General features: G+C 41.5%; 1 long non-coding RNA gene across 1 annotated transcript in view; it reads right to left on the bottom strand.

Moving 5' to 3' along the window:
* Positions 1 to 12,411, bottom strand: part of LOC115179425 (uncharacterized) — an 80,376-nt gene extending 67,965 nt beyond the window's left edge. Inside the window, exon 1 of the long non-coding RNA XR_003872893.1 lies at positions 12,081 to 12,411. This is a non-coding gene — a long non-coding RNA (uncharacterized LOC115179425). The remainder of the gene's footprint in view (positions 1 to 12,080) is intronic.
* Between the last annotated feature and the right edge of the window lie 570 nt (positions 12,412 to 12,981).

Raw genomic sequence — 12,981 nt, forward strand, 5'->3', positions numbered from 1 at the left:
ATGGATGGAATACTCTCTATGCAGACCAACACTGGATGGAGACAGATTATTCTATAGCAGATTTAACTGATTTAACTGACTACATACATCAACACAACTAACTCCTGTTCTCTTCCAACAATTAACAAACATCTGGCCAATCCGAATGGAGCAAGGTAGTTGCTAGGTAGATAATCAATTAGCATTACAATTCAAATGATTCATCGTATTTTAGAGCCACACAGCCGAGACTTAAGAAATAATGGTATCTTTCATAAAATAATCCTACACTTGCATTTGGAAAGCAGCACCTAAAACATTTCAACTCAACTTCTTCAGGCTGGGGTACAGGATCTGACATCACATGTGATCAGTTGAGACTTCCTGGTATGGTGAACACATAACAAGCCCATTTGTGTCTGTTAAGCTACTCAGGCATGTCCCAGCTGAGATGGTTTATTGATATAAACACATCTAAAAAAGAATATGAAATACATGTGTGAGGAGAGAAATCACAAATAAGAAAGCCTTACATAAAAAATAAGTTTAATATCCACAAAGATAACTATTTATTGCTATGTGCAGTTTATACGTATACACAAAAACAAACCTTTCACAACAGACAAACAAAGGTGTGCACTCACTCATACACTGCTCATATCCACTAGTGTGTACATTGTGCTATTTCCTCCTGCGTCTCCCTGACTTCAGGGTTGATGTGGCAAAACAAGGCCTGGAACACAATCTTCCTGAAGGGAAATAATGGAATTGAATCACCTCTGTTCTGACCTCTGAGCCAAGCCTCATATCCAAGTCCCTCTCCTCTCTCCTCTCTCCTCTCTCTCCTCCTCTCTTTGTCTTCTGACCTTTACCTCTCGTGTCAGGGTGAGAGTCGTGCATTCACCGTTTACCCTGACCCCGTTCCTCTCAATCCTAAATCCTGAAGTCTCGCTAGGTCAGGATATCTACATTAATGGCCTGCCTGTCAGTCTGTCAAACCAACGCTTGACTTCATCCAACCCAGTCTGCCATTAGAGGTCACATGACGCAGGGCGATTTGAGGGATCTCTCCTTGCTATCGAGCAGGAAGCCTCTCTTCCCCTCTGTCTGTCTGTCTGTCTGTCTGTCTGTCTCCTCCTCCTCTCCCCCCTCTCTCTCTCCACTTCTCTCCTCCTCGTCCCCTCTCTCCAACTGCCTGGGTCCCCTCAGCAGCATTAGCATATTGGGGCTTGCTCTTTGTTTTTCCCTGACCTGTATAATGCGTGTCACATTAGCAACACAACATATCAAACGTTTGTTAATTTCCCTCGCTTTCCTCCACAGCTGCTCGCGTTATTGTGTCACCAGATTTGAATGAATATGATAAGTAACACTTGCAAGGCAGGCAGAGTTGTTTTTCTCTCCCTTTTTAATTGCTGAGTGTGAATGGAGGTAGCAGAGGAGAGGAGGAGAGGGGAAGAGAGAGGAGAGAGAGACGGGGAGTTTTTCAGTGAGAAAACAAGACAAAATCTGGTGTGTGTGTGTGAGAGAGAGATTTGGCATTTCACCTGAGAGAGCTACTGGGGAAGACGTGGGAACATTTCAGCGTTTGTGATATCCTGTCTGATTATCATGGGACATGATACGTTGGTAATGTCACTCTTCAGAATCATTTACAGAGTGAACCCAAAAGCCTTTCAGAGGACGGAAGAACCATCACAGGGTTGTGATTAATCTAACACACACACGCACACACACACACTCTGCCCCCTGCCGTGATCTGGGAAAGACAGCTGACTCTATGGTGTGGGATATGTTGCCTTACCAGATCCTGCCAATCAAAGCCATATTCATCCTGTTTCCTGATTTGAAGAAAACACACAAGGAAGCCTAATTTGCCAATACCGATTTTAACGCAAATTTGTCTTCCTCTACGTCTGCACGTGCGACAACTTGCACACACACACAAAACAAATACGCACATACTGCACACGTCCATGTGTGCACACACACTCACATCAGTACACCAGCAAGGAGACTGAGTAGTGACAAGCAGTGATTCCTATGAAGTAAAACACATGGCTACTTCCATATACTGTGTAGGATAGTACAACAATGAATAAATATGAATTATAGACCAGTAGGAAACATTTGACAAATTATTGAGGGCATAACTGAAGCACTACCTATAAGCATTCAGATGAACTGTTTCATTATAAAGCTTCTCCCAGGCCTCAGGCCACACACACACGCACAATCTCTTCCTCATCCAACGTTAATACAAATCCATCAACGTTAAAAGAAAACCTGCCATGGGTGAAATACTATTAAAACAGGTGTTTTCAGATGTGTAATCCCTCCGTCAAACACTGTGATCTTCTTCTGTCTGACAACTCCTCTCACAATCTTCACCAAATCACCCCAACTATACACACACACACACAGACACACACACACACACACACACACACACACACACACACTTTTCAGCTAGCTGTTTCTAATTTTCTCGACTCCCTGAGCTGGATGTGTTAAAGTATCTTGAAGCATGAGATTCTGGGGGAGACAAACTCCCTACCTTGGTTAGACTGTATCACTTCTGGAACCCCAGATATAAATTTGTCCATTGAGGACAGGTATATCGAGTTCATCAGTTTAATACAGAGTGAGTTTTCAAATCCCAAACCCAATGTTGTAAAGTACTTTAGTAAAAATACTTTAAAGTACTTCTTAAGTAGTTACTTTCTATTTATATTTCGGACAACTTTTACTTAACTACATTCCTAAAGAAAATGTACTTTTTACTCCATACATCTTCCCTGACATCCAAAAGTACTCATTAAATTTGGAATGCTTAGCAATACAGGAAAATGGTCCAATTCACAAACTTATCAAGAGAACATCCCTAGTCATCCCTACTGCCTCTGATCTGGAAGACTCATTAAACACAAGTGCTTCGTTTGTAAATGATTTTTGACTGTTGGATTGTGACCCTGGCTAGCCGTAAATAAATTAAAAACAGTAAAATGGTGCCGTCCGGCTTGCTTAATATAAGCAATTTCAAATTATTTATACTTATACTTTTGATACTTATGTATATTTTTGCAATTACATTTACTTTTGATACTTAAGTATTTTGAAAACCAAATACTTTTAGACTTTTACTCAAGTATTATTTTACTGAGTGACTTTCACTTGAGTCATTTTCTATCAAGGTATCTTTACTTTTACTAAAGTATGAAAATTGGGCGCTTTTTCCACCACTGCCCAAACCACAACCCTCTCCCAAAGCCCCAGGCATGGTCCATTCACTAATGACTAGCCACAAGGTGATAGGAGTCACTCGATGGAGAGGTGGACTAGCACTTGTGTCTAACAGCTGCAATTATCAAACCCACACTAACTACTATTGATCCCCTCTCAGGTCAGGTGATAACAGGGCATTTCCCACTTACTACGAGAGCTATTCACCGTGAGTGCTTATCCATCTGTGGAGGGGACCAGAAGGACTTGCTCAAATACCTGATGAGCGCTACGCAAATATTGGTACAGAGTTAGAGTTAGAGTGAGAGTGTATGAGGTTGCTGTGGATGACTTTTTCTGCCTGGCCTGGCGATCGAGTGGGAGTGTGTGTGTGTGTGTGTGTGTGTGTCTACACTCTTAGAAAGAAAAAAAAGTGCTATCTAGAACCAAAAAGGGTTCTTTGGCGGTCCCCATAGAATAACCCTTTGAATAAACCCTTTTTGGTTCCAGGTTGAACCAAAAAGGCTTCTACCTGGAACCAAAAATGGTTCTGCTATGGGGACCGCCAAAGAACCCTTTTGGAACCCTTTTTTCTAAGAGTGTACAGTTGAAGTCGGAAGTTTACATACACCTTAGCCAAATACATTTAAACTCAGTTTTTCACAATTCCTAACATTTAATCATTGTAAAAATGCCCTGTCTTAGGTCAGTTAGGATCACCACTTTATCTTAAGAATGTGAAATGTCAGAATAACAGAAGAGAGAATGATTTATTTCAGCTTTTATTTCTTTCATCACATTCCCAGTGGGTCAGAAGTTTACATACACTCAATTAGTATTTGGTAGCATTGCCTTTAAATTGTTTATCTTGGGTTAAATGTTTTGGGTAGCCTTCCACAAGCTTCCCACAATAAGTTGGGTGAATTTTTGCCCATTCCTCTTGACAGAGCTGGTGTAACTGAGTCAGGTTTTTAGGCCTCCTTGCTCGCACACGCTTTTTCAGTTCTGCCCACAAATTATCTACAGGATTGAGGTCAGGGCTTTGTGATGCCATCTCCAATACCTTGACTTTGTTGTCCTTAAGCCATTTTGCCACAACTTTGGAAGTATGCTTGAGGTCATTGTCCATTTGGAAGACCCATTTACGACCAAGCTTTTACTTCCTGACTGATGTCTTGAGATGTTGCTTCAATATATCCACATAATTTTCCTGCCTCATGATGCCATCTATTTTGTGAAGTGCACCAGTCCTTCCTGCAGCAAAGCACCCTCACAACATGATGCTGCCACCCCCATGCTTCATGGTTGTGATGGTGTTCTTCGGCTTGCAAGCCTCCCCCTTTTTCCTCCAAACATAATGATGGTCATTATGGCCAAACAGTTCTATTTTGTTTCATCAGACCAGAGGACGTTTCACCAAAAAGTACGATCTTTGTCCCCATGTGCAGTTGCCTACCGTAGTCTGGCTTTTTTTGTGGCGGTTTTGGAGCAGTGGCTTCTTCCTTGCTGAGAGGCCTTTCAGGTTATGTCGATATAGGACTCGTTTTACTGTGGATATAGATACTTTATATAGATACGGCTGCATGGTCCCATGGTGTTTATACTTGCGTACTATTGTTTGTACAGATGAACGTGGTACCTTCAGGAATGTGGAAATTGCTCCCAAGGAGCAATGTGGAGGTCCACAATTTGTTTTCTGAGGTCTTGGCTGATTTCTTTTGATTTTCTCATGATGTCAAGCAAAGAGGCACTGAGTTTGAAGGTACGCCTTGAAATACATGCACAGGTACACCTACAATTGACTCAAATTATGTCAATTCGCCTATCAGAAGCTTCTAAAGCCATGACATAATATTCTGGAATTTTCCAAGCTGTTTAAAGGCCCAGTCAACGTAGTGTTACTGTAGAGTAAAGCTGGGGTTCTACATGAATTACTGTCAGCTCATTGACATCCCTCTGAAAGAAATGACAAACGGGTAGTTTTATAACACTATCTCCCTACATCTTCACCTCAGCAGATCTCCCTGCTCCTGTCCAATAACGTACAGCAGACCCCATCTGGCTTTGAAAGGGGGAGCGTCACACCATAGAAATAGACTTCACAGTCTAGGGTTGCAAAATTCTGGTAACTTTCCCCAAATTCCCAGGTTTCCCAGAGATCCCGTTTGGAACATTCCCGGAATCAGAAGGGAATAATCAGGATATCCGGAATCCTCCAACCAGAATTTCTGGAAAACCTGGGAACGTTATCAGAATTGTGTAACCCTAGAAAAGACAGTCCAATTCAACGCAATATGCTATTATTAAAGGGTCTGGCCATCTGCTAACATTGTTCATAGCAATAAGACTGGCGGAAGACAAGCAAAACAAAAGAGTGCGATTCTCAATTATTTTTTTACCCAATTGGCATTTTGCAGAATGAGACTCCAGTGACAAATTCTATCGTGCCTCCACATTGAGTTACATTGTGAAAAATCACATGGATATTCTAGCTATTGTCCTCTCTAGCCATTATATTTCTATGGGCCCCACCCCATCAATGGATCTTTAAGAGCTTTGAGCTAATCACCAGTGTGCAGATAACAAAGGCAAGGTTAATGGTTGCTGACAGCATAACCTACATGAAGGATCTTGATAAGACCAGAGCCTTATGTTATCGCCACGGCGATTGCTTTGCCTATTTCCTGGTCAAGAGCCAGGGCAGCGAGGAAGGCGACGATCAATGCCCAGGGGCCAATGACCATGCATCTTACATTGTAACATATATATGGCCCATTCAGATAGCTCCTATTCAAAGGCACCAGGATATACGAGGAGTGCAGTGGCTGAGACACACAGACAAAGACAGGCTTTTGTTTTGTCCCATCACCTTCTCAGGATTTATGACGTCCAATTACAAAGGTGTACAGCGAACAGTATTCCCCATTAGCCTATCAAATGCCTTAGTGGCTGTTGTGAACTGGTTATCAGGCCTTTCTGTGGACACAAAGAATTTATAGCGCCATGAATTCCACAAAGAAGTGTTGGCTTTCTTTCTTGTTGTGTGGCACCAAGTTAAAGGACAGGTCATTTAGGACTTTGTGTTTAATTTGTTAGATGATTATGTTAATTAAACTTGCATCTCAATGCTGCACTTTCATCATTTCCAACATCTCAAATTTGAAGGAAGAAGTCATTGGAGGATTGTACTGCTTCAAAACCAAGCACACAGTGGCTGGTTTTACTTTGGTTTCTTTGTGCTACGAGTCATTTAAGATATTCCATTAGGTGGGAAAAGGACTCAATTTAACACCAGAAGGGACAGATTCCCTAACCATGCCATTCATACAAGTGTTCATTTGATCCAAAGACAAAAGATTAAACACAGGCCTACTCATAATCATAATATCTCATTTAGTTGTCTCATCCTATATATGACTCTCGTACCATGTTTCATTGGTTCTGGACAAACGTTGCATTGGTATAAACACTTTAAATCTGGACACAAGTCACACAAGTCACACATACATAATACATCATATATAAAACTAAATCTGGATAAAATACTGTGGTATTATACAGTAACATTTCAGAGGGTTTTTGGTTGTGTCTCCGGGAGTGGATGTCGATAGAAAATCAGTTGATTGTTGATTGTAGAACACAGGCTTCTCCCAGCTCCCTCTCAGACAACCCAGTGCTGGAGGACGATCTTATTCTGTCACATTTGTTGGCAAGTTGCCATCAGGGCATGACAGGGAAATAACACTCTTCAAGGATAATGATACAGCTGTACGCCATCGGCTGCTCCAGACAGGCTTTAGCGGGTGTATAGTGAAAGCCCTACCATCAATGGCAAACAAAAGGGTTTACTTTATACGATTTACATGCATCTTTTAGAATATATATGGTGCACAACTTAGATGTTGAAAATGCTTTTACATCCCAATTAATGGATTAACAAATTCCCTGTCACAATGTCTAATCACAGTGAGGAGAGAAATGGTAAGAAAGCTCTCTGTTGACATGTTGATAATAATAACTACAGTAGGGCCAGTAAACAGTCAATTCCTTCTTCATTTCTGGGTTTTTTCCCAGCCTTTGCTGTGTGTGCGCGTGTGTGTGCGTGCGTGCGTGCGTGCGTGTGTGCATGCGTGTGCGAGAGAGAGACCACAGCGTGGAGTAGATTGTCAAAATTGTACTTGCTGAATAGCAAAATTGTTACTTGTGTATATATGACATTTAGGCAACAGTTAATAGTTAAGTTAATAATAAAATGTTTTTAAAAAAAACATTAAAATGTTCATATTGCTAGGTCCAGAAGTAATAATTTAGAAGTTACAAATAGCAACATATTAAGTCAAGTGCAGAGGTTTCCCATAAACAACCCCAACAGCTAAACTTTGCCCCAAACCAGCCCCAATCTGACTTCATTCATATTAAGTGCAAGACAGACAAGCATATGGATTCATGTCAGTGGTAATCGCTGCTACTATTCCCATACGTCATTTACATTCTGTCCATTACCTGCACGGCTCAATTCTCAATGTCAAATAGATTGTGGCGACTAGGAAATGGCACTCAATTTTCCTTCGCTAATGCAAACAATATACGTTTCCTCCAAATCAATATAATAGGGCTGACCATTACCCTGATTAAATATCTACTGTAATGCACTTACATCCCAAGACCTAGCTACTTAGTTTCCTCATACAGAGGAGCTTAAGAAAGACTAAATATCCAAATTAATGTTGATGGTTTGGAATTACAGTCAATATTTGTGATGGACATTCTCGCTATACTTCACCTGTATAAAAGTATAAGGATTATCAGATTTATTTTTAAAGAGCATAGAATTACAGAAATTAAATTCTGTAGTTTAAAATGACTTAAGTGTACACAAGACTGTGTACAAGATTACGCAATGTCTTCCCAAAATGCAAACAATCTAATACTCCCTGCTTTGCCAGTCTTCTAGAGTACGTAAGTCATTGACATTGGGCACCTGCCTGCCCCTCAGTTCATTAATGACCATGGCTGCCATGACAACAGGCGTTGAGCTCTAACCCTGCTGAGTCGCCGTCCGTCTCCCTGAGTGACAGGAAGTCAGAGCTGCCCAGCGGTTGGACACAACTTTTTGACTTCTACAACTTTCTGTGTTTCTCCCCTTCTCTTTGTAGCTGCCAGGTTTAGCCAGGGCACTCAACAACCAGGCCAAGACAGAAAGCTCCCAAGCGGCAGAGGAACTGCACTCAAGCTTCAAGACAGTACATCATTGTTTTGGTGACTTTTTGACAGACCTAGAGGAAGCAGGGCTCAACAGTAGGGACTGTACATAAAAATCCCAGGCTGCCTGCAGGCCACAGGACCGGCTGATTGTGTGAAGAGGAGTGGAGGAGAGGAGTGGAGAACACGCCTGCGTGGCCCCGGAGGAGAGGAGAGGAGTAGGAGGTAAATCCACAGGGAAAATTGCACTAAAAGAAATGCACTATTTATTCCCGCTGGGGTCCACCATTAGAGAGCCAGTGGTTTGGTGAATGCGTCACAGAATGGCTGTTCAAAAATACAACGGCGGACTCCGAGCACCCCTCGTGTCTTGTGGTCCGGGTTAAATGGAAGTGGAGAAAAATGCTGGATCTTTGTGAACAGCTTGTGGCTGCAAAAAGCACCCAAAACCTGCTGTGAACCTTGTTTTCTGTAATCACCAAGCCCGGTCATACAATTATGCACAATGAATGAATGTCGCACTCGATGGCCACAAACATTGCTAACCTGCATTGACAGCACGCAATTCCGGGTGAATTCTGAGAAGAGATTTTTGTTCACACTGTTCGCATGAGAAGCACTTCGCTACTAAAGGCACCATGTTGCTTGTGTTTTTTAAGTTGCGGCTGATATTGAAGGATTTTCCCCCCCAGTTGTCACATCGGAAAATCAATGTATTTAATTCTGAAGAAAAACTCAAACCTACTCTGAACTTAATACTCAGGTCATTGAAGGGAATTTAATGATAACATGTAAAACATTGTAGGCTGCTGTATGGCTGAAGCGTTGACCCTGCCATATCTGACAAGGAAACATTGTTTCTCTGTATTTAGAACAAGCGCTGAAGCTCTTTAATGGTCCAATCAGTTAAATCTTTAGAGACAGAGAGGAAGGGGTAATCAGTTAATAGCCATCTTATTCATTCCAGAGAGAGAAGTAAAAGTATTTCTGAAGTTATTGGCAAGGCTAAAAGGAAGTAGCCCTAAGAATTTTAAACACATAGTACCTTTTTACAAAGGTATTTGCTAATATACCGGTACCCCTTGTATATAGCCTCGTTATTGTTATTTTATTGTGTTACTTTTTATTCTTTTTTTACTTTAGTTTATTTAGTAATATATTCTTAACTCTTTGTTGAACTGCATTGTTGGTTAAGGGCTTCTAAGTAAGCATTTCACTGTAAGGTCTACACCAGTTGAATTCGGTGCATGTGACAAATACATTTTGATTTGATTTAAGGCTTGTTTCAGAGTTGGGGTCAATTCCATTTCAATTCAGAAAGTCCAATTCCAATTCTCTTCAATGCTATTCAATGATGAACATTTGGAATTGAAATTTAGGTTACTTTCTGAATTGGCTGGTATTGAATTGGAATTGAACCCAACTCTGGCCTGTTTGCTACATTTCAAATAGATCATTTGTTTACAAATCCTTTGTTATAACATATATTTAATAGTTAATTATGGTGTAGCCAGAATGTTACGATTTTCCTTCAAATATACCTCTTTTTAAAAACACTGAACTACGGTCTAGGCTACTAACAGTGTATTTTCGTCAACATTGGGCCTTCATCTGTGTACAACAGTGAAGCCTCTGCTTGTCCACCAATGGAAGGATGATATGTGCTGTTTTCTCATAGAGCTCAGGTGACATCTAGAGGCCACTAGTCACAGGTGCACCTTTACATTCGACAATCCTGGAATCTTTGGATTTAAGAACTGCTGGATGTGTAGCGTTCAGCAGGATGCAAAGGAAGCTGAAATTCCTTAGGCAACACTGCCATCTACTGACGAGAAGCTGTGTGACATCACCCTCAACTCAGATTTCAACTCGAAAAATACCAAGTCAGACAAATCAAAGAGCCTAGTTGAATAGGAAGATGTAGGCTAATGGATCAGGGTGTGAAAACAATATGGTGGACATCCACTGGGAATTTCTGAAGCCATTGCATGAGTTGACAGTAGGCTTCCCCGTACTGACAGGCAGGCAGTACTCTCCCTGTCTCGCCAGCTGATGGCAACCAAGAGTTTATGGTCGCAAGCACTCCATGATTCACTTTGAGACATAGTCCTGCAGGATATCAGAAACGCTTTGGTATAGAGAAACAACTGGGCACAGGTTAGTAGACGTTTATGGAAGGGAACACACAAACTGACAATTCACGTGCAAGTCTGTTAGCGTATATCTGTGAAAATATATTTGTGTTTCTAATTAGCTACTAACTGTAGCTACGGCAGTGCTGATCTGCCTGTTTTTATTTATTGTGCTGTTTGACAAATTAGCCGCAGCAGCAAGAGATTTCTGAACTGCTCAACTTAGTTTAGTCACACACGGACACCCCAGAGTGAGTTAAAGACACCTCATAGAGTTACACAGCCAAGACCAGGTGTATCATTTGCCATTGACAACACACTGAGGTTTAGGAAACTGTCTTTGATGTTAAACACTTCCTGGTTGACAGTCTTTTATGATATTGTAAACAATAGTATAATATACAGGACGAAAGTACTGTATGATGGAAGCTTCACCTGTTCACATCAATAGTATTAATATACAGGACGAAAGGACTGTATGATTAAACTTCATATCAATTGTATAACATACCAAACTAAAGTACTGTATGATTAAACTTCATATCAATTGTATAACATACCAAACTAAAGTACTGTATGATTAAACTTCATATCAATTGTATAACATACCAAACTAAAGGACTGTATCATAGAGCTTCACATCAACTTCCTGAAAGGCTGTTTGGTTGTCAAGACAACAATCTTTAAAAGTGTCTGATTTGATCAGAAACAATCTTCAAAGGAACAGATTGTCCCTGTACTCCTCTGCTATTTGATCCTATACTGTCATCACCATTCATCACCACTACCGTCTATATGACATGTCCTCTAGATCGGTGCTTCTCAACCGGTTTTGCCTCTGGACCCAAATTGGACCAGGTTGTCTCATTCGCGAGCCAATATTGAAACTGCGAAAAACAATCTCCAAAATACCATCCGGAAAGCTATTTTTAATGCTATTTTGATGAAGAATGTTAGTAAGCTCACTGGTTTGAGACCACAGAATCAACCCAATCTGTTAAATAGTGCTGCAAATAGCTCTATATTCAAAATATTCATTTAATATTTCAGACACTAAATTATTTAAAAAATGTAGGTTCATTATTATTTCTACACACTTTCTACCTGTCTGTAGCTAGTAGTTTAGGTTCAGACTGGAGTATGTTTTAAATGGAATCCTACCGCGACCCAAATTTGACCCCCCAGTTGAGAATCACTGCTTTAGATCATAATAAGACTCAAGTCCACATAGAAAACAGATGCAATTTAGAAACACAAGCTTTCAAATCAGCTTTAGCTTTGTCCATCCTGAAGTGATTATATTCAATGCATCACAAATGATGAATCCAAAAAGGTGCGGAACTTTGAACGCACCTGAACTCTACAGCATCCCTCAACACACACACCACACACACACACACACACACACACCACACACACATTCCTCATGGAATCTGGAACATTAGGTTACAAATCTCCCTCGTAAAAGCACCACAAGAAAACTTTCTGATAACAAATATGTCAAACCAGCAACATGATGAAGCAAAGGTTAAAATGAACACTCACGTCCTGTCAGCCCTATCTCCTTTCTCCCAGGAAGGTGTGTTTAAATCCACTAGTTCCTCCACCACGTCTTCTAGACTCCTCATGGTCCTGATGCTGTAACAGCATGTCCCTTCCAACCCAGACCATCTTTTCTTTACTCTGGTAGCCACAGACCTGTCAGCAGTAAAACGTGTGTGTCCACACGTGTGTACGCAGCAAGTGTCCACAATTCCAAGAATTGTCAGCAGGTGCTTCTCAGTCTTCCAGTAACATATACCTGCAGCTTCCAGGAACACACACACACACACACACACACACACACACACACACACACACACTCTGGTGGGGCCCCTCCCACCATCCACACAAGTGTTCCACGTCTGTTCGGTCGCTCCACAGGTAATCCAGACACACCTGTTGTTATCTATAACCCCCCCCACCCCCCCCCCCCCCCCCCCCCACACACACACACACACACACACACACCTCTCTCTCTGAACAGGTCCAAGCTTCTGAGCAGAAGGGAAGTTCTGTTGGAGTAAATATCTTCTTCTGCTGCAGCTGGTGAAGAAGGAACAAGATAGACAAGTGCCAGGGGAGAGAAGAGAGGACAAAGAAAGAGAAAGACAGGAGAGTGGAGAGAGAGACAAACAGGAGAGTGGAGAGAGATACAGACAGGAGAGTGGAGAGAGAGACAGGAGAGTGGCGAGAGAGACAAGAGAGTGAATAAGAGATACAGACAGGAGAGTGGAGAGAGAGAGAGACAGACAAGAGAGTGGAGAGAGAGAGACAGACAAGAGAGTGGAGAGAGAGAGACAGACAAGAGAGTGGAGAGAGAGAGACAGACAAGAGAGTGGAGAGAGAGAGACAGACAAGAGAGTGGAGAGAGAGAGAGACAGACAAGAGAGTGGAGAGAGAGAGA

This window comes from Salmo trutta, chromosome 39, assembly GCF_901001165.1.
Source record: "Salmo trutta chromosome 39, fSalTru1.1, whole genome shotgun sequence".
Classification (NCBI taxonomy): domain Eukaryota; kingdom Metazoa; phylum Chordata; class Actinopteri; order Salmoniformes; family Salmonidae; genus Salmo; species Salmo trutta.